The sequence below is a fragment of the Mesoplodon bidens genome (genome assembly GCF_964165515.1).
Source record: "Mesoplodon bidens genome assembly, chromosome: 3".
NCBI lineage: Eukaryota > Metazoa > Chordata > Mammalia > Artiodactyla > Ziphiidae > Mesoplodon > Mesoplodon bidens.
Window position 1 is genome coordinate 71,475,956 of NC_138178.1, and position 26,110 is coordinate 71,502,065.

Genomic DNA, 26,110 nt, shown 5'->3' on the forward strand with positions numbered 1-26,110 from the left:
GAAATGCACGGGATCTTTGTGGTGTTAGAACTGTTCAGTATCTTTCCTATTGCAGTGGCTACACCAACCAACACAAGTGATAAAATTGTGTAGAACCTAATAAACACACATATATGTGAATATAACTAAAACTGCGGAAATCTGAATAAGACTGGTGGATTACATCAATGTTAATATCCTGGTTGTGACATTATATTTTGCAGAATGTTACCATTGGGAAAAACTGGGCAACGTATACAAAGGATTTCTTGATATTATTTCTACTGTATGTGATTCTGCAATTATCACAAGAAAAATTTCAACCAAAAAAGAAAGAACAGTAAAATAGGAGCAGATCAATGAGCCCCTCCTAGTAACAGCAACTTATTCCTAAGCAAAAGAGCTCTACCTTAAGATGTTGCTAAAAAGTGACAGATCTCATGATAGGAAACATTTGCCATTTTCCAGTCCTGATGTTCTGTACCCTGTAGACTAAGTATTATACACTGAGCCACATTGCACTTTTGGGAAATGTCACTTCGTTCACATGAGTTAAATGCAAAGGATATACAATTATTCTTTCTCCAGGAGACAGTCTAAATAAGCCTGAGGGATAGTTAATATAGGAGTGAATAAACAAGGCAGGCACATGGCGGGGGAAAGGGGTCATATGCACTTGAATCTTCCAAGAAAAAACATTTTGTCCTGTGATGGTCCCAGTGGAAGACATCACTTCTCATTAGTCCAATATGATTCTATTAATACAAATAAAACTGAAGTGATGTGGGCACTACTGGACATATTTTCATATGTTAAACCCCTACATTTTTGTGCCATTCCATAAATGTATTTTGTATTGGGAGTTAAGTATGTGCTGTGACCTTCTGTGTCCACAGACCCCTTCAGTCATTCCTTACACTTGGATCTCTCTACACTTGGTCTCCAGCCTCCACAGCCCTCATCACAATTACAGAAGTAGGGGTGGGGCTGACCAGGGGCCACCATACAGGCAGCAGCTCTGTGGGAATATAAACAAGCAGGACCCTATGAGGCCTTCCCAGAATAGACCGCCACCCATGTCCTCCACCTGCCTTTTGTCTGTAGAAGAACTTTAGTCAAAGAATAAATTTAATCGGAGAAATGAGAAAATGCAGAAAGAAAGGAAAATAGTCAAACAAGACAAAATAATAATACTTTAGCCATTAAACAAAGTCGAGGACATTTAGTTCTTCCTCAAGGACTATAGATAATATTCTGAGCCATATCCTTTTTTTTTTTTTTTTTTTTTTTTTTTGTGGTACGCGGGCCTCTCACTGTTGTGTGGCCTCTCCCATGGCAGAGCACAGGCTCTGGACACGCAGGCTCAGCGGCCATGGCTCACGGACCCAGCCGCTCCACGGCATGTGGGATCTTCCCGGACCGGGGCACAAACCCGTGTCCCCTGCATCGGCAGGAGGATTCTCAACCACTACACCACCAGAGAAGCCCCCATGAGCCATATCCTTTGAGCTGTTTTGCAGATACTGAAACCCCCACCAGATAGGAGAAGTTAACTGTATGCTGCCCACAAGAACTTAGACCCCAGGCCGGTTGGAACAAGAAGGTTGATGATGTTGATTCCCAATTACCTCATCACCAACCAATCAGAAGAATGTCTGTGAGCTGACCACGCCCTGCTCCTTGAACTCTATAAGACTCCTCACTACCCCCTCCAGGGTGGGTCACACAGTCTTGAGGGCATTAGCCCACTGTGGCCCCCTTTGCCTGGCAAAGCAAAAAAAAAGCTGCTCTTTTCTACTTCACCCAAAACTCTCTCCATGTTTCTATTTGGCACCACTGAACAGAGGCCAACTTTCAGCAACAGGAGCTCCAGGTGGATTGTGATACTGAATGGGACTGGTCAACCCATTCAGATACCTCAATGTAAGTTTTTAAAAGTATTAAGCACACAGACAGTTCTAGAGAATCCATGAGGTAGTAGAAGCCTCAGACACAAAACTGTGAAGAGGAAAAGGGACAAGGAATTGTCAATGACAGCAGAAGCAGGGCCTTAAGGACCAAAACAGTAGAAACTCAGATTGGTGAACTGAGTCACAAGCCACATAGTCAGTAGGGTGAGAACCACAGAGGGGAGTGGCTGAGCGGTTACCAGTGTGGTCAGGGTCTTCCCTTGGATTCCCAAGTTGCTATTGAGACAGGAGTTGCCAATGTCCTGGGTCACATCTTCACAGTCTCCTATTTTGGCCAATCTAAAGGTCACTTATCACACTCTTTGCTTCCGTCCATACTATGCTCCTGGAACCTACCATCAACACAGTTTCCAAACTCATCAGATTATGGTTCAGTCTGCCCATGCCACATCTCCTATATATGGTATCCCACTGCCCGCAGTGTGAAATCCAAGGGCTGTGTGGGCCATGCCAGGCTCTCTTCAATGTGCCTCAAATTTTGGTGAGTGTAGCAACCTCCTGCAGAAAATGATGAAATTGATTCTGATTCTACTGGTAGATGGAGCTCAAGAATCCACAGGGGGTTTTTCTTTTAAAAAATTGCTATATTTTTATGCAAATGATCATTCACATGGTTGAAAAATAGAAGGTACAAAGGGATTTTGAAAAATCTGCCTCCTGCCTTTGGATTCAGCCATCTACTATTTGTCCCGCTTTCCCCCTAGTTTCTTATTTATCCTTCAGAGATATTTTATGTTAATATTTGTCAGTATGAATATATATTATTTTCTTTAATTTAATGTAAATATTTACATCCAATACAGGCTAACCCCAAGTTCATGTGCTTTCTATTTATTCATGATTTCCAACACATCTCCCTCCATATAGTTAGACATATTGAGTGGGTGGAACACTTTGGCAAAACATTGACTTTCTAGAAAAATTAAAATAAAGCAAATACAAATTACAACAGATGCCAAAATAAAATAATAACTTTGAGTGAAGAAAAACTAAAGACATCTCTTGGTTGGGAAAAGAAAAATACCCACAGTCTCTCTAAAAATCTAAGATACATGCAAACTTGTGATTTACTATATTTTAATTAGGAAAAATAAGCCTAAGCTAATTTATGGTTTAATATTGAAGCAAAGACCCCAGGGTCAAGGAGGTAAAGACTATGTTGCTTACATTTTCCATCACAAAACACAGCACCTGGAACATAGTAGGTGTTCAATGAAAGTTTTGATAAAATCATAAATGTACAAATGAATGAAATCCTAAGTGTATGAATGAATGGTAAGGCCCAAGGGTTTTGATTTAGGAGACAGATCCAAAAACATAGAAATCATGATAATTCAGTAGTAACCAAAGAAAGATATTACTAAATCTGTTTTGTAATTTTGACTTAACAGTTTTCCCATCAGTGCTAAAAATATTGTACAGTAGAAGGAATATAGCCAATATTTTATTTTATAAATTGAATATAACCTTTAAAAATTGTGAATCACTATGTTGAAACATATAATATTGCACATGAACTATATCTCAATAAAAAAATAAAAATTTAAAATCACATAAAAAGAATAATAATAAGATTTTAAGTTGTGATTCAATCCAATCAAATCTCCCTTAAAATTTATGTGAGAATATATGTGTTATTTGAGAACAGTCACCACTGTATTAGTCTCTCTAGCCGATTTAGTTAATATAATTGTGCAGCATCACAGAGGAAACAATGTAGACCCAGTATCTCTGGTCCCTCCAGTCTGAGATAAGCCAACAAGTCAAATGAGGGTCTGGTTCTCCCCTTAAATGGGGCAGCCCATCCATGATCCCCCAAACACAACAGGGAACACACTTTCATTTTTACAAAACATTAGTGAAGAGTCGGGAACAGTGGAAGGCAACTGTCCTCTACAGAATGGTTCACTCTATTGCACTTGGGGTCCCGGGCTTGGGGTCCTGGGTTGAGTCAGTTCCCTGCCTCACTCTCACCTTCCTCACTGGCCATAGGCAGCTCAACTCTCAACTCCAGGGTCAAGGAAAAGTGACTCCAGTCTATTTCCTTACCCAGGTTTGTCCTAATCCCTGCATGAGCGATGTGATAATAACATTTCCTTCCAGGGAAAACCTCCCTCCACCACACCAGACTCCAGGGGTTTGGTCTGGCCCCCTGACCACATAAGCCAGCACTTTGTGTCTGTAGCCAGTCTGCTGTCCTCTGGCTTCAAATCAGCATATATGGGAAACCAACAGTACAACCCAGGGACTACAAGAAGCTCAGACTTTTTTTTTTTTTCAGTTATGTATACACTCTTTTCAGATTATTTTCCATTAGCTTATTACGAGATTGACAATTCTTTTTAGTTCCACCTTTTCAGAAGTGCAGAATACCTGGGTTAATTTTCCCACAGCAGCCACACATTCAAGCTCTGTGGAGAAATAACACATGAAGGATCCCAGCCACTCCCATCTCAATAGCGTATTGAGTTGGCCAATGTCCATCAGGGCTGCACCACACCTCCAGTGTTGGTCTCCCATGAAGTCTTTGCCTGGATGGCAGCCCCTGGTTCAGCCCCATCGCTGCTTCTGTAAATTGTGACTCTAAGGCTGTCACAATCAAGATCAAGGCCATCCCAGTGTAAGACCATGACTGAAGGGGTCGGTGGCACACCATTTACTCAACTCTGAAATTCAAAATGCACTTGTGGAATGGCACAAAAATGAACTGGCTTCATGTATTGAGGCAATTGGACTAATCGCGCCACAGTTCCTTCATCACTGAAGCCCAGTACGTGTCTCCACATCTGTCACAACTCATCTCTTCTCCATGTTCCTTGATACCTAAATTATGAAGCAGCACATTTTGCCTCGAATCAAACTCATTTGTGTCTATATCTATTTTAACCTCTAGACTGAAGATTTTTAAAGGTCCTCCTTGTTGTCATTATTCATAGCACCTAGCAAAGAGGCTTGGACACTTGTAACAGTTCCTTAAATATATGCGGTATTGATTTATCTGACTCCTACTTCTCACTCCCATCCAAATTTATAAATGGAAAATAATGTGTTAGAAATGCTGTTTTCTTTTCCATCTCAGTGCTGAGATTCCACAGACCTGCCCACCTAAAGTCTGTGGCACTGCTATGGAAGGGAGAGATTGCGGGCCCTGGAGGGAAACGTACCAGAGGAGAGCTCCCACAAAATTCATCTGTGTGGAATGAAATGTGCTGATATTTTATCCAATCCAGCTGTATAAGTCGCCTATTACAAACAACCATCTCAAAACTTAGTGGGGCTTCCCTGGTGGCGCAGTGGTTGAGAGTCCACCTGCCGATGCAGGGGACACGGGTTCATGCCCCGGTCCGGGAAGATCCCGCATGCCGCGGAGTGGCTAGGCCTGTGAGCCATGACCGCTGAGCCTGCACGTCCGGAGCCTGTGCTCCGCAATGGGAGAGGCCCACAGCAGTGAGAGGCCCGCGTACCACAAAAAAAAAAAAAAAAAAAAAAAACTTAGTGGATTTAAATAACAGCCATATAATATTCCTCAGAGTTCTCTGGACTGGCTTCACCTGGGGTCATGCACACAGCCATAGTCAGTGAAGGGCAGCCGGCCTGGGAGGACCACAGTGGCCTGACTCACATGTCTGGCTCTTGGTGATGGCTGTGGGCAAGGGCCCCACTTCCCCTACAGTCATTCTCCTCCCTGTAGGTCAGGCCAGCTTCATTTCACAGGGCTCTCAGGTCTGTACCCTTAGAGGGTGAAGCTGCAAGGTCCCTTAAGGCCTAGCCTCAGAAGTCTTCCAGTGCCACACCTGCCACATTCTACTGGATTAAGCAAGTTACACAGCCAGCCCAGCAAAAAGGAGTGAATTGAAGTAAAATTTACCTTTGGTGGAATGAGAGATCAAGTCACATTCCGAGCACAATACCAGGATGGAAGGAACATGTGGCTGTTACTCTACACACAGAGTGCCTCTGTGATACACCGAGACTGTGCAGCTCCAGAGCCTGGGGCCAACACAACAGCAGAGTCATACCTCCCGCTTCAGGTTTGACCCAGCAAGGTCCATGACTCCTGGTCTCCCTAAGAGTCCCATTTCTCTAGAGTAGAAACCCCAAGGAGACTTGCTCGGGTTCTCTTGTAAATGATGACAAACCACACGAAACTGGCATTTCCCTCTGTGGGCACAGACAAATCACATATTAGAACAAATTGCCATCATCCACCTGCAATGATTTTGGGGCACAGTGAAAGGCCCTGTCCAGGAGATGTGCCAACCCTCGCCGGGGCCTTCATCTTGGGGTAAATAAGAGCATCCTCTAACCCGGAATTAAGAGATGATCCTATGAGAGGGGGTCTGGGTGGATGCAGTTGCTTTCTTTCGACTTTCCCCAGATTTTCAGTATTTCTCTCTAGTACATAAAACAATCTTTAACATGGCCTTTTCAGACCCTTCCCAGATCCAGACATCCAAACCCAGCTCAATCTTCCAACTTATTGCCCACTGCCTCCCTTGTGAGCCTTTATTCAGACTTGGAGGTTTTTCAACAGTATTTCTTTGTCTTGTGCTGTGCCTTCTACTAATTACTGTTTTCTTTTCTCATCCTTTTACCAGTCAGGATGCCACCTCCCCGAGTGGGGCAGAACTCGGTGTGTAACTGTCCAGTAACCACTCTCAGGTTCACTTCCGTCCTCAGTGCCTCCAGATAGAGCCCAGTCTTTTCTGTGTCCTGCTCCCACCCAGAGTCGTGTCTTGAAAGGAGAGTCGAGGCTTGACCATTGGCAGATCAGCTGAGTGACAAGATCAGCTTCCATGTATGCAAAATGAGTTGACACTGACATTTGGAGATTTAGAGAGGTAGCCTGCACTCCGCGGAGAGCCTGGCAAGTAGGCAAGCACACAGGCAACAGTAGCTGCTAGCAGCCCCAGCGATAGCAGCACTAGTCGTCATATTGAAAGACAGTTCTGTCCTAACAAACCTACCAGCCTCCACATCAGGCATTCTTACTCTGTCACTCCATCTCCCTCTCCTCACTAGAAATTAGAACACCTGCCCTCCTGTCTCTACCAGTACGTGCTATTTCCTCCTTTTCTCCAACTCATCCAGGGTAGAAAAATTGTACCAATTAAACCAATTCCCCACTGAGCACTCCTGCCCTCTTTCTGTTTGGGTCTCTGGACACTGAATCTGATTTTTACCTAACTCTTAGGTCATGCTCTGGTTACTAGGAATGTACAGTTTGGATTCTGATGAGATGATAGGCTGTAAAGAGGTCTGCTTATCTCCTAGAGCTTTTCTTTCTTTATCCCCTAACCTCTCTTCTGCTCTAGTTCTTTTTCTTTTTTTCCATTATTTTTCACAAAACCCTGACTAGGCTCCTTCATATATAAAGCATCGCAAATAAAAAGATCGACACTATTCCTTCCTTCAAAGAGTTCACAGTCTGAAGGGTGAGGCCAAAAAGTAAACCAGTAATTACATCACAAGAAGTTAAATAATGGAGCAGAGAAATCCATGGGAATCCAGAGAAGAGGTATCTACTGAGTTTGGGGGCAAATGGAATCTAGTGCTTCTCAGAGGACTTGTGTTTTCAAAGTACAGCAGTGGTTTTTTATCAGTAAAAATAAAAATGAAAGGCTGATTGAGTCAATCCTTATGTCTCCATCCTTTGATTATTCTTTTTTTTAAAAAAAAAGCTTTGTATAATTCACATAACATAAAATTCACAGTTTTAAAGTGTACTATTAAATGGATTTTATTATACTCACAGAATTATGCAACCATCACCACAATCTAAATTTAGAATATTTTCATCACACCCAAATTAATTCTCTACATATTAGAAATCACTTCTCATTCTGCCCCACCCCCCCAACCTCTGGCAACAATTAATCTACTTTATGTCTTTATAAGTTTGCCTATTCTGTACATTTCATATGAATGGAATCACATAATATGTGATCTTTTATGACTGATTTCTTGCACTTAACATTGTGTTCAAAATTTTTATCTATGTTAGCAGGGTCAAAACTTTTTTTTTAACTTTCATTTATTTATTATTTTTAAATATTTTTTTAACATCTTTATTGCAGTATAATTGCTTTTCAATGGTATGTTAGTTTCTGCTGTGTAACAAAGTGAATCAGCTATACATATACATATATTCCCATATTCTCTCACTCTTGTGTCTCCCTCCCACCCTCCCTATCCCACCCCTCTAGGTGGGCACAAAGCACTGAGCTGATCTACCAGTGCTATGAGGCTGCTTCCCACTAGCTATCTATTTTACATTTGGTAGTGTATATATGTCCATGCCACTCTCTCACTTCATCCCAGCTTCCCCTTCCCTCTCCATGTGTCCTCAACTCCGTTCTCTATGTCTGCATCTTTATTCCTATCTTGCCCCTAGGCTGTTCAGAACCTTTTTTTTCTTTTTAGATTCCATATATATGTGTTAGCATACGGTATTTGTTTTTCTCTTTCTGACTTACTTCACTCTGTATGACAGACTCTATGTCCATCCACCTCACTACAAATAATTCAATTTCATTTCTTTTTATGGCTGAGTAATATTCCATTGTATATTTGTACCACATCTTCTTTATTCATTCCTCTGTCCGTGGATACATAGGTAGCTTCCACGTTATGGCTATTGTAAATAGAGCTTCAGTGAACATTGTGGTACATGACTCTTGTTGAATTATGATTTTCTCAGGATACATGTCCAGCAATGAGATTGCTGGGTTGTATGGTAGTTCTATTTTTTGTTTTTTAAGGAACCTCCATACTGTTCTCCATAGTGGCTGTCTCAAATTACATTCCCACCAACAGTGTAAGAGGGTTCCCTTTTCTCCACACCTTATCCAGCATTTATTGTTTGTAGATATTTTTATGATGGCCATTCTGACTGGTGTGAGGTGATACTTTACTGTAGTTCTGATTTGCATTTCTCTAATGATTAGTGATGTTGACCATCCTTTCCTGTGTTGGTTGGCAATCTGTATATCTTCTTTGGAGAAATGTCTATTTAGGTCCTCCGCACATTTTTGGATTGGGTTGCTTTTTGATATTGAGCAGCATGAGCTGCTTGTATATTTTGGAGATTAATCCTTTGTCAGTTGCTTCGTTTGCAAATATTTTCTCCCATTCTGAGGGTTGTCTTTTTCCTCTTGTTTATGGTTCCCTTTGCTGTGCAAAAGCTTTTAAGTATCATTAGGTCCCATTTGTTTATTTTTCTTTTTATTTCCATTTCTCTAGGATGTGGGTCAGAACGGCTCTTGCTGTGATTTCTATTATAGGGTGTTTTGCCTATGTTTTCCTCTAAGAGTTTGATAGTGTCTAGAATTACGTTTAGGTCTTTAATCCATTTTGAGTTTATTTTTGTGTATGGTGTTAAGGAGTGTTCTCATTTCATTCTTTTACATTTAGCAGTCCAGTTTTCCCAGCATCACTTATTGAAGAGGCTGTCTTTTCTTCCTTGTATATTCTTGCCTCTTTTATCAAAGATAAGGTGACCATATGTGCGTGGATTTATCTCTGGGCTTTCTATCCTGTTCAATTGATTTATATTTCTATTCTTGTGCCGGTACCATACTGTCTTGATTACTGTAACTTTGTAGTATACTCTGAATCTGATGCCGTGTTTGTTCCTCAAAATTGCTTTGGGGGCTTCCCTGGTGGTGCAGTGGTTGAGAGTCCGCCTGCCAATGCAGGGGACATGGGTTCATGCCCCAGTCCGGGAAGATCCCACATACCACGGAGTGGCTGGGCCCATGAGCCATGGCTGCTGAGCCTACACATCTGGGGCCAGTGCTCCGTGGTGGGAGGGGCCGCAGTGGTGAGAGACCCGTGTACCACAAAAAATAATAATAATAATAAAATAAAATAAAATTGCTTTGACTATTTGTGGTCTTCTGTGTTTCCATACAAATTGTGAATTTTTTCATTCTAGTTCTGTGAAAAATGCCATTGGTAGCTTGAGAGGGATTGCATTGAATGTATAGACTGCTTTGGGTTGTATATTCATTTTCCCAATGTAGATTCTTCCAATCCAAGGACATGGTATATCTCTCCATCTGTTTGTATCATTTTTAATTTCTTTCATCAGTGTCTTATAGTTTTCTGCATACATGTCTTTGTCTCCTTAGGTAAGATTTATTCCTAGGTATTATATTCTTTTTGTTGCAATGGCAAATGGGAGTGTTTACTTAATTTCTCTTTCAGATTTTTCATTATTACTGTATGGAAATGCAAGAGATTTCTGTGCATTAATTTTGTATCCTGCTACTTTAGCAAATTGACTACTTAGCTCTAGTAGTTTTCTGGTAGCATCTTTAGGATTCTCTACGTATAGTATCATGTCATCTGCAAACAGTGACAGCTTTACTTCTTCTTTTCCTATTTGGATTCCTTTTATTTCTTTTTCTTCTCTGATTGCTGTGGCTAAAACTTCCAAAACTACGTTGAATAATAGTGGTGAGTGTGGGCAACCTTGTCTTGTTCTGATCTTAGTGGAAATGGTTTCAGTTTTTCACCATTGAGAACAATGTTGGCTGTGATTTTGTCATATATGGCCTTTATTATGTTTTGGTACGTTCCCTCTATGCCTAGTTTCTGGAGGGTTTTTATCATAAATAGGTGTTGAATTTTGTCAAAAGCTTTTTCTGCATCTATTGAGATGATCATAGGGTTTTTCTCCTTCAGTTTGTTAATATGGTTTATCACATTGTTTGATTTGCATATATTGAGGAATACTTTCTTTCCTGGGATAAACCTCACTTGATCATGGTGTATGATCCTTTTAATGTGCTGTTGGATTCTGTTTGCTAGTATTTTGTTGAGGATTATTACATCTATGTTCGTGATTGATATTGGCCTGTAGTTTTTTTTTTTTAAGATGTCTTTGTCTGGTTTTAGGATCAGGTGATGGTGATCTCAAAGAATAACTTGAGAGTGTTCTTCTCTCTGCTATATTTTGGAAGAGTTTGAGAAGTTAGGTGTTAGCTCTTCTCTAAATGTTTGATAGAATTCACCTGTGAAGCCATCTGGTCCTGGGCTTTTGTTTGTTGGAATATTTTTAATCAGTTTCAATTTCAGTGCCTGTGATTCATCTGTTTATATTTTCTACTTCTTCCTGGTTCAGTTTCAGAAGGTTATGCTTTTCTAAAAATTTGTCCATTACTTCTAGGTTGTCCATTTTATTGGCATATAGTTGCTTGTAGTAATCTCTCATGATCCTTTGTACTTCTGCAGTGTCAGTTGTTACCTCACTTTTTTCATTTCTAATTCTGTTGACTTTTTCTTCTGGAGGAGTCTGGTTAATGGTTTATCAATTTTATTTATCTTCTCAAAGAAAAACCTTTTAGTTTTATTGATCTTTGCCATCATTTCCTTCATTTCTTTTTCATTTATTTCTGACCTGATTTTTATGATTTCTTTCCTTCTGCTAACCTTGGAGTTATTTTGCTCTGTCTCTAATTGTTTTAAGTGTAAATTTAGGTTGTTTATTTGAGATGTTTCTTGTTTCTTAAGGTAGGATTGTATTGCTGTAAATTTTCTTCTTAGAACTACTTTTGCTGCATCCCACAGGTTTTGTGTTTTCATTGTCATTTGTTTCTAATGATTTCCTCTTTGATTTCTTCAGTGATCTCTTGGTTATTTAGCAGTGTATTGTTTAGTCTCCATGTATTTGTATTTTTTACAGATTTCTTCCTGTAATTGATATCTAGTCTCATAGCATTGTGGTTGGAAAAGATATTTGATACAATTTCAATTTTCTTAAATTTGCCAACGCTTGATTTGTGACCCTAGATATTATGTATCTTGGAGAATGTTCCATGAGCACTTGAGAAGAAAGTATTCTCTTTTTGGATGGAATGTCTTATAAATATCAATTACATTCATCTTCTTTAAAGTGTCATTTGAAGCTTGTGTTTCCTTATTTATTTTCATTTTGGATATGTCCATTGATTAAAGTGAGGTGTTAAAGTCCCCTGCTATGATTGTGTTACTGTTGATTTCCCCTTTTATGGCTGTTAGCATTTGCCTTATGTGTTGAGGTGCTCCTATGTTGGGTGCATAAATATTTAGAATTGTTATATCTTCTTCTTGGATTGATCCCTTGATCATTATGTAGTGTCTTTCTCTGTCTCTTGTAATAGTCTTTATTTTAAAGTCTATTTTGTCTGTTATGAGAATTGCTACTCCAGCTTTCTTTTGATTTCCATTTGCATGGAATATCTTTTTCTGTCCACTCACTTTCAGTTTGTTTGTGTTCCTAGGTCTGAAGTGGGTCTTTTGTAGACAGCATATATATGGGTCTTGTTTCTGTATTCATTCAGCCAGTCTATGTCTTTTGGTTGGAGGATTTAATCCATTTACCTTTAAGGTAATTATCGATATTTATGTTCCTATTACTATTTTCTTAATTATTTTGGGTTTGTTATTGTAGGTCTTTTCATTCTCTTTTGTTTCCTGCCTAGAGAAGTTCCTTTAATATTTGTTGTAAAGCTGGTTTGGTGGTGCTGTATTCCTGTAGCTTTTCCTTGTCTGTAAAGGTTTTAATTTCTCCGTCGAATCTGAATGAGATCCTTGCTGTGTAGAGTAATCTTGGTTGTAGGTTTTTCCCTTTCATCCCTTTAAATATGTCCTGCTACTCTCTTCTGGCTTGCAGAGTTTCTGCTGAACGATCAGCTGTTAAACTTATGGGGATTCCCTTGTATGTTATTTGTTGCTTTTCCCTTGCTGCTTTTAATTTTTTTTTCTTTGTATTTAATTTTTGATAGTTTGATTAATATGTGTCTTGGCGTGTTTGTCCTTGGATTTATCCTGTATGGGACTCTCTGCACTTCCTGCTCTTGATTGACTATTTTCTTTTCCATATTAAGGAAGTTTTCAACTATACTCTCTTCAAATATTTTCTCAGTCCTTTTCTTTTCCTCTTCTTCTTCTGGGACGCCCTATAATTCAAATGTTGGTGCATTTAATGTTGTCGCAGAGGTCTCTGAGACTTTCTTCAATTCTTTTCATTCTTTTTTCTTTATTCTGCTCTGTGGTAGTTATTTCCACTATTTTATCTTCCAGGTCACTTTTCCATTCTTCTGCCTCAGTTATTCTGCTGTTGATTCCTTCTAGAGAATTTTTCATTACATTTATTGTGTTGTTCATCATTGTTCGTTTGTTCTTTAGTTCTTCTAGGTCCTTATTGTACCTTTCTTGTATTTTCTCCATTCTATTTCCAAGATTTTGGATCGTCTTTACTATCATTACTCTGAACTATTTTTCAGGTAGACTGCTTATTTCCTCTTCATTTGTTTGGTCTGGTGGGTTTTTACCTTGCTCCTTCATTGGCTGTGTGTTACTCTGTCTTCTCATTTGGCTTAACTTACTGTGTTTTTGGTCTCCTTTTCACAGGCTTCAGATTCATAGTTCCCATTGTTTTTGGTGTCTCCCCCCAGTGGGTAAGTTTGATTCAGTGCATTGTGTAGGCTTCCTGGTGGAGGGGACTGGTGCCTGTGTTCTGGTGAGTGGGACTGCATCTTGTCTTTTTGGTGGGCAGAGACATATCCAGTGTTGTGTTTTGGTGTGTTTGTGAACTTATTATGGTTTTAAGCAGCCTCTCTGCTAATGAGAGGGGTTGAGTTCTTGTCTTGCTAGATGTTTGTCATGTGGTGTCTGGCACTGGAGCTTACTGGTCATTGAGTGGAGCTGGGTTTTAGCATTGAGACAGGGATCTCTTGGAGAGCTCTTGTCATTTGATATTACATGGGACCAGGAGGTCTCTTGTGGACCAATCTCTTGTGGAGATTTAATCCACTGCTCCTGAAGCTGGATAGAGAAATTTCCTTTTCTCTTCTTTGTTTGCACAACTTCTGTGGTTCAGCTTTGGATTTGGCCCCGCCCCTGCATGTAGGTCCCCTTCTGGCATCTGTTCTTCGCCCAGACAGGAGAGGGTTAAAAGAGTGGCTGATTATTTGGGCCTCCCTGGTGGCGCAGTGGTTGAGAGTCCGCCTGCCGATGCAGGGGATACGGGTTCGTGCCCCGGTCTGGGAGGATCCCATATGCCGTGGAGCGGCTGGGCCCGCGAGCCATGGCCGCTGAGCCTGCGTGTCTGGAGCCTGTGCTCCGCAACGGGAGAGGCCACAACAGTGAGAGGCCCGCATACCGCAAAAAGAAAAAAAAAAAAAAGAGTGGCTGATTAGGGGGCTCTGGTTCACTCAGGTCAATGGGATGGAGTGGTATGGAATGCAGGGCAAGCGTGCAGCAGCAGAGGCTGGCATGACATTGCACCAGCCTTAGGTGCACCGTGTGATTTCCCAGGGAGAGGTCCCTGGAGCACGGCACCCTGGCAGTGGCAGGCTGCACAGACTCCTCGGAGGGGAGGTGTGGATAGTGACCTGTGTTTACGCACAGGATTCTTGGTGGCTGCAGCAGCAACCTTAGCGTCTCATGCCCGCCTCTGGTGTCTGTACTGATAGCCGTGGCTCATACCCATCTCGAGCTCATTTAGGCAGTGCTCTGAATCCCCTTGCACCCCAAAACAATGGTCTCTTGCCTCTTCAGCAGGTCCAGAGTTTTCCCTGGACTCCTTCCTAGCTAGCCGTGGTGCACTGGCCCCCTTCAGTCTGTGTTCATGCAACCAACCCCAGTCCTCTCCCTGGGATCTGAAATCCGAAGCCCAAGCCTCAGCTCCCACCACCCTGGCGGGTGAGCAGACAAGACTCTCAGGTGGTGAGTGCTGTCGGCACTGATCCTCTGTGCGGGAATCTCTCTGCTTTGCCCTCTGCACCCCTGTTGCTGTGCTCTCCTTTGTGGCTGTGAAGCTTACCCCCAGCCCGCCCCCTGTCTCCACCAGTGAAGGGTCTTCTTATTGTGTGGAAACATTTCCTCCTTCACAGCTCCCTCCCAGAGGTGCAGGTCCCATCCCTATTCTTTTTTCTGTTTTTTTCTTTTCCCCTACCCAGGTACGTGGGGATTTTCTTGCCTTTTGGGAAGTCTGAGATCTTCTGCCAGCATTCAGTAGGTGTTCTGTAGGAGTTTTTCCACATGTAGATGTATTTTTGATGTACTTGTGGGGAGGAAGTTGATCTCCACATCTTACTCCTCCACCATCTTGAAGGTCCCCCAAAGTGTTTTTATTTTTTTATTGCTGTATTAGTGTTCTATTACTGTCATAAAAATCACTACAAATTTAGCGAGTTAAAACAACACAAATTTATTATCTTACAAACCTATAAGTTAGAAGACTGACATAGGTCTCACTGGATTAAAATCAAGGTGTCAGCAGACTGCCTTCCTTTCTGGAGGCATTTCCTGACCTTTTCCAGCTTCTATGGTCAGCCTGCATTCCTTGGTTGGTGGCCCCTTCCTCCACCACCAAACCCAGAAATGTTGCATCTCTCTGATTATTCTTCCATAGTCACATCTCACTCCGACTCTCTTCTGACTCCCTCTTCCACTTTTAAGGTGAGTACCTTGAGGGTGATTATATTAGACCCACCCAAATAATCCAGAATAATCTTACCATCAAGATCCTTAACTTAATCTCATATGTAAAATCCCTTTGCCATGTAAGATAAAATATTCAGTTCACAGGTTCTTGGAATTAAGACATGGATATCTTTGGGGCAGGGACATTATTCTGTCTTATACAATTGTCAAGTAAACTTACCATATTTTATTTATCAATTCATCATTTGATGGGCAATTTGTTGTTCCCACTTTTATATATATTATAACAAATGATGCCATGAATGTTCGTATACAAGTTTTTGTGTGGACATGTTTTCAATTCTCTGATATACACCTAGGAATAGAAATTCTGGGTCATATGGCAACTCTGCGTTTAACATTTTGAGTAACTGCCAAACTGTCATGTAGACTCAGATATGACAGAGATGTTAGAGTTATCAGACAGAGAATTTTAAATAGTTATCAGATAAGGAATTTAAATAGTTTAAAAATAAAAATGTTTAAAATAATAATATTAATAAGATTTATATACATTGAGAATTCAAAAGTTGTAAAGTAGACAACATACAAGAACAGATGAACAATATATGCAAGGATGGAAACCCTAGAAAAAATAAAAAAGAAATGCTAAAATCAAGAGCACACCAACAGAAATGAAAAATGCCTTGGATGGGCTCATTAGTAGATTGGATATGAATGATACCAGATAGAATCAGTGAACTTGAGATAGCCAAAAGAAGTGACCTCAAGTGAAATACAAAGAAAAAAAGTTTAAAGAATAAAAAAAATGAGAGAGAACATAACATCCCAGAACTGTGGGACAGTTTCCAAATGTATAAATACGTATAATTGGAATACCAGAAAGAGAATGAAATAGAAGAAATATTTGTAGTGGCTAAGAACTTGTTAAAAATAATGGTAGGTGTTGGAGCTTCCCCGGTGACGCAGTGGTTGAGAGTCCGCCTGCTGATGCAGGGGACACGGGTTTGTGCCCCGGTCCAGGAAGATCCCACATGCTGCGGAGTGGCTGGGCCAGTGAGCCATGGCCGCTGAGCCTGCACATCCAGAGCCTGTGCTCCGCAACGGGAGAGGCCACAACATTGAGAGGCCCGTGTACCGCAAAAAGTATAAAAAAATAAAAATAAAAAAAATGGTAGGTGCAAAACCATAGAAACAGCAAGCATACTGAGTGGGACAATCACCTAAAAACAAAACAAAACAAAAGCAAGCAAGAAACCTAGACATAGCTTCATATTTTAACTACAGAGAAAGAAAATCTTCAATGAAGCCAGAGGGGAAAAATGTCACCCTACCATTAGAAAAACGAGAGTAAGAATTACAATAAGAGAGTGGAGTGAAAAATTTAAAGTGTTGAAAAATAAAATGACCCACTTAGAATTCTATATTCAGAGAAATTATTCCTCAAAAATGAAGGAGAAATACTTTTCCAGACAAACAAAAACTAAGATCATTTATCACTTATGCCCTGCAAAAAATCTTATAATTTCTTCAAGCAGAAGGAAAAGTATATAGGTCAGAAATGTGGGTCTACATAAAGACAGGAAAAGCACTGAAGCTGAAATAAATGAAAATTTAAAATTTTCTTATTCCTCAATGATCTAAAAGATAACCCTAAATAAATAATAGTAACAATGCATTGGGTGATTATAGCATATGGTTAGTAAAATGAACGGCAGCAATGTCATAAGAGAATTTGGGTTTGCCTAATGTTTTTTCACCATTAGAGTGAGATTAGGCACTTCGGGGAAGAATGCCACAAGTGAGGTGCCTTTCCTATTCCTCCACATCAGTGAGCACATGTTAACTGCATGACATCACTTGGTCACTTGAGTAAGCTGTTTTCTGGTAGGTTTCTCCATGCAAAGTTTCTGTGTTTGTTTTTCTTTTTCTATTCTTTGGAAGCAAGACACTGAGTACAGCCCACAGTCAGTGGAAGGGGAATGAAAGTTCATCTTTGGAGAGCAGAGTATCTACATACATTACCTGGAATTCTTTTAAAAGGAAAAAATGTCTCTTGGTAGCTGATTTTTATTTGTTCCATTCCTTTTAGTTTCTTTGTTTATCGTTTACTGTCTTCTCTGAGTTGATTTGGTTAATTTTTTTTTTTTTTGCGGTACGCGGGCTTCTCACTGATGTGGCCTCTCCCGTTGTGGAGCACAGGCTCTGGACGCGCTGGCTCAGCGACCATGGCTCACAGGCCCAGCCTCTCCACGGCATGTGGGATCTTCCCGGACTGGGGCATGAACCGGTATTGGCAGGCGGACTCTCAACCACTGCACCACCAGGGAAGCCCTATTTGGATAAATTTTATGATTCCTTTCTAACTCCTCTGTTAACTTATTTATATTCCTTTTTTAATAGTTTTTAGTAGTTGCCCGAGGGTTTAAAATATGCATTTAAAAATAATCTGTTAAATTACTAAATGTATTTATTTATTATTAAATTAAATCCATTAAATGTCTTACACCTTTAAACACATTGTTCATAAAGCCTTTTATAACAGTACATCTCCTGTTCTTTCTTCTCATGGCTTGTTTTTGTGGTCACACATTTCATTTTTACAAGTGTGATAAACACATAATGTGTTTCATTAAAAGCATGTAAAGTTAACACTTTAAACAGCTTATTTTAGGACAATTTAAAATTAGAAAAATTTTCTCTCACCTTTATTTATTTCATTTCTGATGCTCTATTTCTTTGTGTGGATCCAGGTTTCTAACCTATACTATATACCTTCCACCTGAAGAACTTCCTTTAACTTTTTTTGCAGAGTAGGTCTGGTTGCAATGAATTCTCTTGGTTTCTGTTTGTCTAATAATATCTTTATTTCTCCATATATTTTTAAATAACCTCATTGAGATATAATTTACATACCATAAAGTTCACCTATTAAAAGTGAACAATAGTTTTTAGTATATTTACAGTGTTTTGTAGCCATCTCCATAGTCTAATTTTTAAGCATTTTCATTCTCTTGTGAAGAAACTTTGTACTTCCTAATTGTCCCTCCTACCCTCCCTCTCTTTGGCTCTCCCCACTAGTTCTAGGCAACCACAAATCTTCCTCTGTCTCTATGGATTTGCCTGTTCTAGTTATTTCACATAAATGGGATCATAAAATATGTGGTGTCTTTTTTTTTTTTTTTTGCGGTAAACGGGCCTCTCACTGTTGTGTCTCTCCCGCTGCAGAGCACAGGCTCCAGACGCTCAGGTTCAGTGGCCATGGCTCATGGGCCCAGCCTCTCCGCAGCATGTGGGATCCTCCTGGATTGGGGCATGAACCCATGTCCCCTGCATTGGCAGGCAGACTCAACCACTGCGCCACCAGGGAAGCCCTATGTGGTGTCTTTTGATTGGTTTACTTCACTTAGCATAATGTTTATGGGGTTCATCCAATTCACAGCAGTATTTCATTCCTTGTTATTGCCAAATCATATTCCATTATGGATATACCACATTTTTCTTATCCATTCTTCAGTGGATGAACATTTGATTTATTTCCACTTTTTGGCTATTATGAATAATGTTCCTATAGACCTTAATGTTTAGGTTTTTGTGTTGTTACATGTTTTCATTTCTTAAGATAGGAATTTCCAGTTCATATAATAACTATATTGGGATTGTGAAGAACTGCAAAACTGTTTACAAAATGGCTGAACCATTTTACATTCCCATCATCAATGTATAAGGGTTTCAATTTCTCTAGATCCTCTCTAGCACTTGCTTTGTCTACCTTTTTTATTTTAGCTGTCTTGGTGGGTGTGAAGTGGTATGTCGTGGTTTTGATTTGCACTTCCCTGATTAGTAATGATATTGAGCATCTTTCCATCCTTAATAACCACTCATGTATATTTTTGGAGAAATGTCTATTCAAATTCTTTGCCCATTTTTTATTTGGGTTTTTAATCTTTCCTTTATTGAATTGTAAGCCTTTATCCTATATTCTGGACCTACGTCCATTCACAGATGTATGGCTGACAAATATTTTTCCCAGTCTGTGGGTTTTCTTTTCTCCTTCCTGATGATGTCTTTTAAAACACAATAGTTTTTAATTTTGGAAAAGTCCAACTTATCTATATTCTTTATCACTTGTGTTTTGAGGGTTATATCATTGTGTAAACCAAGATTATGAAGATATAGTTCTGTGTGTTTTTCTAAAATTTTTAAAGTTTAGATGTTACATTTAGGTGGAAGGTCCACTTTGTGTTAATTTTTGTATTTTATATCATTGTCTGATTTAGGTATCAGTGTAATACTGACCTCATAGTATCAGTAGGAAAATGTTCACACTTTTTTATTTTCTGGAAGAGTCAGTAAAGGTTTGGTGTTCATTCTTCTTTAAATGTTGAATAGAACTTACCTGTGAAGTTAACTGGCCCTTGGGCTTTACTTTTTGAGGAGTTTTTAAATTATTAATTCTATCTCTTTACTTGTTATTGGTCATTTAATATTTTATATTTCTTCTTGATTCAATTTCAGTAATTTGTGTCTTTCTAGGAGTTTGTTCATTTCCTCTAAGTTATCTAATTTTTTGGTGTCAGTTGCTCAAAGTATCCACTTGTAGTCCATCATATTTCTTTAAGATTGGTAATGATGTCCCCTCTTAATTCCTGATTTTAGTCATTTGCACCTTCTCATCTTCTACTGTCAGTTTAGCTAAAGGTTTGTCAGTTTCATTGATCTTACAAAAGAACCAACATTTTTTGGTTCCTGTTCTCTATTGTCCTTTTTTCTCTATTTCAGAGACGTCTATTTCTCCTGCAGTGAGAAGCCTGGGCTGTTACTCCTCACTGAATACAGCCTTGGGAATTCATGCAGTTCTGTTCACCAGGACTGTAATTTTATCTTGCTCTTTTGATTGTCTTGTACCCTGTCTCCTCATAGAGCTTCTGGCCTTCTGCATCTATTTTTTTCACACCTAGCTGTTAGATTTCACAGATTGCTAGCTAATTACTGTATTGTTTTTAACATTGTTCTGGAGCACACAGAACAATGATTCTGGAGCACACAGATTGCTCCACAATCTGATCAAGTTGAATCCACCCCCTTAGCAGGAGCAGAGAATTACCAGTCTTTGAGGCTTTATCCCCTCTCCCCTGGGGAGGATCTCTGCACTGTGGTGCAAACCTGGGGGGATGAGAGGGAGTTTTGCTCTTTGCTGGCTGCTTCACACAGATCCCCTCTATGTAGCAAAAGCTATGTGAAATGGGAAGTGAAGTGCAGGAGAGGCACTGGTGCTGTGACCCAACTTCTGCCAAACCGCCCAGCCTGACTGGAGAAGATAGAATGAGCCAATGTCTCCTGGCTGCTGAGTCACCCTGAAATAGGTCTTCTGCCCTAGGAAGCTGGTGGGGAGGGAGCTTCCACTCAACTGCCCAGCCCACTGAAACAGCTCTTCTGTAACACAGAGCTTGGAGGAAAAGGGGACTCTTTTAAGGTGGCCAAAACCACCTAGGGTAGCTTTTCTACAGGGAGTGGGGGAGGATGGGAACTGCCACTCAGCTTCAAAGGTCATGGGAACAGTTGTTCCACAAGGCAGAGCTAAGGAAAATGAGTAGAATCACTAGCTCCTATGTCATAGCCTCTCACTGTTCTTGCTGTGTTTACATAGATTTTATTGCATAAGTGGTTCTTTGTTGTAAGCCTTTTGATCAATCCCCAAAGACTCAGTGATTGTCTTTGCTAATTTTACCAACTTAATATATGATTCTCCAAGGGAGAGGTCTCCCTGTGCCCCTCACACCACTATAATTTGTCTTCATCATGTTTTTCTTTCTTTTATTTTTTTGTGCTGTATGCGGGCCTCTCACTGTTGTGGCCTCTCCCGTTGTGGAGCACAGGCTCCGGATGCGCAGGCTCAGCGGCCATGGCTTACGGGCCCAGCTGCACCACAGCATGTGGGATCTTCCCAGACCGGGGCATGAACCCTTGTCTCCTGCATCGGCAGGCGGACTCTCAACCACTGCACCACCAGGGAAGCCCCATCATGCTTTTCTTAAGACACCTTTTAATAAAGTAAGATTTATAAAAGCCAGCAACATTTGAAAGAACATGTTTAATGTTACTATATAAAGCCTTTATCTCATCCTTCAGGGCCACTGCTTTTGGCATTTATTTGCCTAAATTGTTAAAATTCCCCCAACCCAACCATCCACCACACACACACACTCCCAATATTTGTAAGCTCTTGTGCCATATTCTCTATGTAATTTGAGTCTTCTCCAGCTTCAGCTGTGGTCTCTCTCCATTTAAGATATAATAATTAGCAGAGCCAATCATGCCCTGCCAACATTTCTTTTATATGAACTGGATATTGTGTGAGTAAAACCAATTTTTTATTTTATTTTATTTTTCACAATGCAGCCCTGAGAACTTATAATATTCCTGCTAGCTACTCTTACACTTTTTTTTCATGTCTACTTTTAAGATAGCCAACCTGCAATTTTTTAAAAAAATCTTTACTGTTATTATTTTCCATAGGGTTTAGTACAATCCCCCAAAGATACTGTTATTCACTGGCCAAAAAAAAAAAAAAAAATCTAACTTGTTTGAATGGATTTCTAAAAATATATTTCTTTTTTTTTTTGTGGTGTCAACATTAAAAATATTTTATTCATCATTTTTGTATCAAGTATATACTATAAATAGAGCAATAAATATGACATGGTTAAGTTGCCTGATCTCAGGAAACTTAAAGTCAAATCAAGCTCATTTATGTGGAAGTAAACAAATCCTTGAAAGACTACCTGGTTTGTCCAAAGTCACCCAGCTAACACATGTGGATTCTGGGTCTTGAACTTCTATCTCCTCCTCACTTCCAAATTAGTACCCTTTCTAAGGTCCCATGTGATGTTTGTCTAGTAGCTTTAAAATCACAGTTTGGGAATTAAACGGCATAAAATATCTTTCTTTGAGAAACTTGGAACATGGATAATACTTATATGTAATTTTTTAACAAAGAAAATAATATTTCTAATAAAAGTTCTAGGAATGCAAAATATCCTTCCTTGCACATAAAAATATATTTCTTGAGTTGTTGTATTTCTCAGTGTCTCCGTTTGTTAGGACTGTGACAACAAAGTATCACAAACTAGCTTAAAAAATAGAAATGTATTGTCTTACAGTTCTGATATCTAGAAGTTCTAGGTCAAGGTGTCAGCAGGGCTGGTTCTTCTGAGGGCTATGGGAGGGAATCTGTTTCACACCTCTCTCCTATCTTCTAGTGGTTTGCTGGCAATCTTTGGCATGACATGACTTCTAGAAGCATTGCTCCCATCTCTACTCCTTTTTTTTTTCACATTTTCCCCTCTGTGTGCTATCTGTGTCTAAATTTCCCCATTTTATAAGAACACCAGCCATATTGCATTAGGCGCCCACTCTCTCCAGTATGACCTCATCTTAAATAATTATATCTGAAACCATCCTATTTCCAAATAAGATCACAATCAGAGTTACTGGTGCTTAAAACTTCAGCATATGAATTTTGGTTTGGGGGAAGACAAAATTCAAGCCATAACACTCAGAAACTTAATTTATATATCTTTCTAGCTTAGTTTATATTATTTTCCAGGCCATTAACTTACTTAATATCAATAAAGAAACTAAATGTGAGGAAACAGAGGAGTAATGGAAAAAACTGTTAATCCCACTGAATTTTCACTATAGTAAGATCCCCTCTAAACAGATTAAAGAAAATCAAATAGAACACCCTTGAAATCTATGTGTTGATGTGGGAATTGAAAAGGAAAAGGTTTTACCAGGGCATCACTGGGTTTTATCTCAAAGCAAACACTGCCCACATGTAAGGAGAATTTTCACAATTCACAGGGATTGTGATCTAATTAACTAACCATAATATTATAAAGTTCCTACTTCTCCCTTTTAATGAGCCCAGAAAACCCACTCAGGTTGTGCATTACCAAGTGAGTTTACATTGATAAATTGATCACATACCTGTTAAATTTCTTCCCTTCCCTTCCTCTTTGTCTTCTTTAAGTATAAATATATCCTCCAGTTTACAGAGGTGGAGAAAACTCACCTCCCTTTATTTCCTACTAAGCCAGATATAAAACCTGGTAAAAATGCAAGGAAAACTACTTGAAAATATGGAAAATAAACACAAGCAGGTAATTCAGAGAAGAACACAAGAATATGAGAACCACCAAAAACAGTAAATTCAGTAATTTTCACTTCTGGTATCCCTAGCCTGAACTCAACACAGCCCAAAACTTGGAAGTGAGCACTACAGTGTAGACATAGTGAGATACAGAAGAAACCCTTTAATTTTGGCTGGTAGAGCAGAAAAGGGACCCTTAAAACTCAGAGACAATGAGAGGAATCACTGGGGGTGATGAGTGTTTCTCTCCTTCTTTATTCTCTCTCATACCCAGTGTGGCAGTGGCCCACAGTGGGTTTCCAATGTGCCAGTGGTGATGGCAAGGGTGGAGAGGAACAACAGTGTCAGAGAGGAAGACATTTTCCTATGTTCTTCTAGGTTCTTCTGGCTGGTCTGAGAATTAAATTGATATGAGACAGATTAACTGGAGAAAATCAAATAAAAATTTAATAACATGTGTACATGGGAAAGATCCAGGAGAACTGAGTAACTTGACCAAATGGTTAAAACCCTAACCTTAAATACCATCCTCAGCTAAAGACAAAAAAGGATGTTGAGGGTGGGGAAAGTCAGTTATGGGAGATAACCAGGAAAACCAAAAGTAAACAAGGGTGATTGTGATGCAGATTTAAGTCACTGCCTTCTCCATTGATAAGGGTTTCTAGAGATCTGGTCATCCTCCTCTTCCAGGTACAGAGAGGTAAACACCCTTACAATGGAGATTTCCCTTACAAATGTACATGTTTCTTACAAAAGGGCAATTCCTACTTGGTTTTCAGAGCCTTTTCTGGGTCTGCTGTTTCTCAGAAAATAGCCAGCTTAAAACAATTAGTATGCCAGAGAGACACTTTTTAGGGTAGCAAAGTTCTGCTCCCCTACAATAGCTTCCAGGAGCCAAATCTGTGAAGAAAGGAAGGAAATCTTTCACTGGAAGGGACTCTGGTGCCAATAGGGTGGGATCATGTAGCTTTCTGTTCTCCTGCCACTTGGTCTTGAATGTGTCAGAACCATAGGAGTGGATAGTTTTTGACCAAAGGATCAAACAGAGAATTTGGGGAACTGGAAAATAATGAGGTGATAATGGAGAGAGAAGAGCTCAGGAGAATGGATCCATAAATTGTTTTGAACTCTTGGGCTCACCCTAGACTTGTGCAGGTATGAATCTGATGGTAATTAGTATACCAAAGACTTTGAGACCCTCCGTATAGTTCCCAGACTGACCACTGGATGTGGTATATGGAGGACAGACCTGAAAAGTTCTGCAAAGGCTTTGAGAATTGAACTGACATTAGAAGAAGCCCGCAGAAAGGAAAATAAATAAAAACAAGACCCAGAATCTCATTATTTAAATCTCTAAATGTCAAGGATACAAACAAAAATCACTTGCCATACGAAGCATCATGAAAATTTCAACTCAAATGGGAAAAATAATCAAGATAGACTAACAATGTGATGACAGATGCTGGAAACAGTAGGAATTATTCAATCTGAGCAATAGAGGAAAAAAAGATTGGGAAAAAAAAAAAAAGAAAAGTCTTAGAGTCCTGTGGCATAACAATAAAAGATTCAACATTCATGTCATCAGAGTCCCAAAAGAAGAGGAGAAAGAGTACAGGGCTGAAAAAAAAAATTGAAAAAAAAAATGATGAAAACTTCCCAAGATTGGCAAAAGACATGAAACTACAGATTCAAGAGATACAGTGAATCCTAACAAGCGTAAACTCAGAAACTCTACATCCAGATACTTAAAATCAAACTGCCGAAAAATTAAAATGAGGAAAAAGCTGTGTAAGCAGCCATTAAAAATGATGTGTTATCTATAGAGGAATAACAATTCAAACAACTATGTTTCTCTCATCAGAAATCATGAAGGCCAAAAGGGAGTGGCACAATATTTTTTAAGTGCTGAAAGAAAAAAATTGTCAACTCAGAATCCTATTTTCAGTGAAACTATCCTTTAGGAAAGAGATTTTCTCAGATGGAGGAAAACTAAGAGGATTCACTGTCAGAAGACCTGCTCTAAAAAAAAGTTGCTATAAGAAATTCTTTGAACAGAAGAGAAAAATGCTAGAAGGAAAATTGGAATAGTTCACTCATACAGCTAAAATAGCTGGATATTATATACAGCAAGGTGATAAGGTAAGGTGATTCTGAAAGGTGTAGAGAAGGAAGACCATCTGAGCTTTTGGGACCCAAGGACCCACATTGTGGTTAGTACCCATGTTTTCTTTTTACCTGGTATATCCCAGAATGTGTGTAACCGAGCGGGACCCTATGGGGCCTTCCCAGGACAGACCCCATATCCTCTACTTTAGCTCCTCTCTGAAGTACCTAGATAATAGTATCTGTTACACATTTCCTGAGTTGATTTCTAGATGCTAAAATCACCACTAAGTGGAAGACTTCTTGATGACCATGAGCACATAGCCCCCAGACCTACTGGCACCTAAGGATTAATAATGTTAACCCTTGTGACACTGCCCGGTTACTTCAACATCAACCAATCAGAGAACTGTGCTCCAGATGATCATGTACCTGGGATGCCCCTCCCTCACCCGGCCTTTAAAAATGC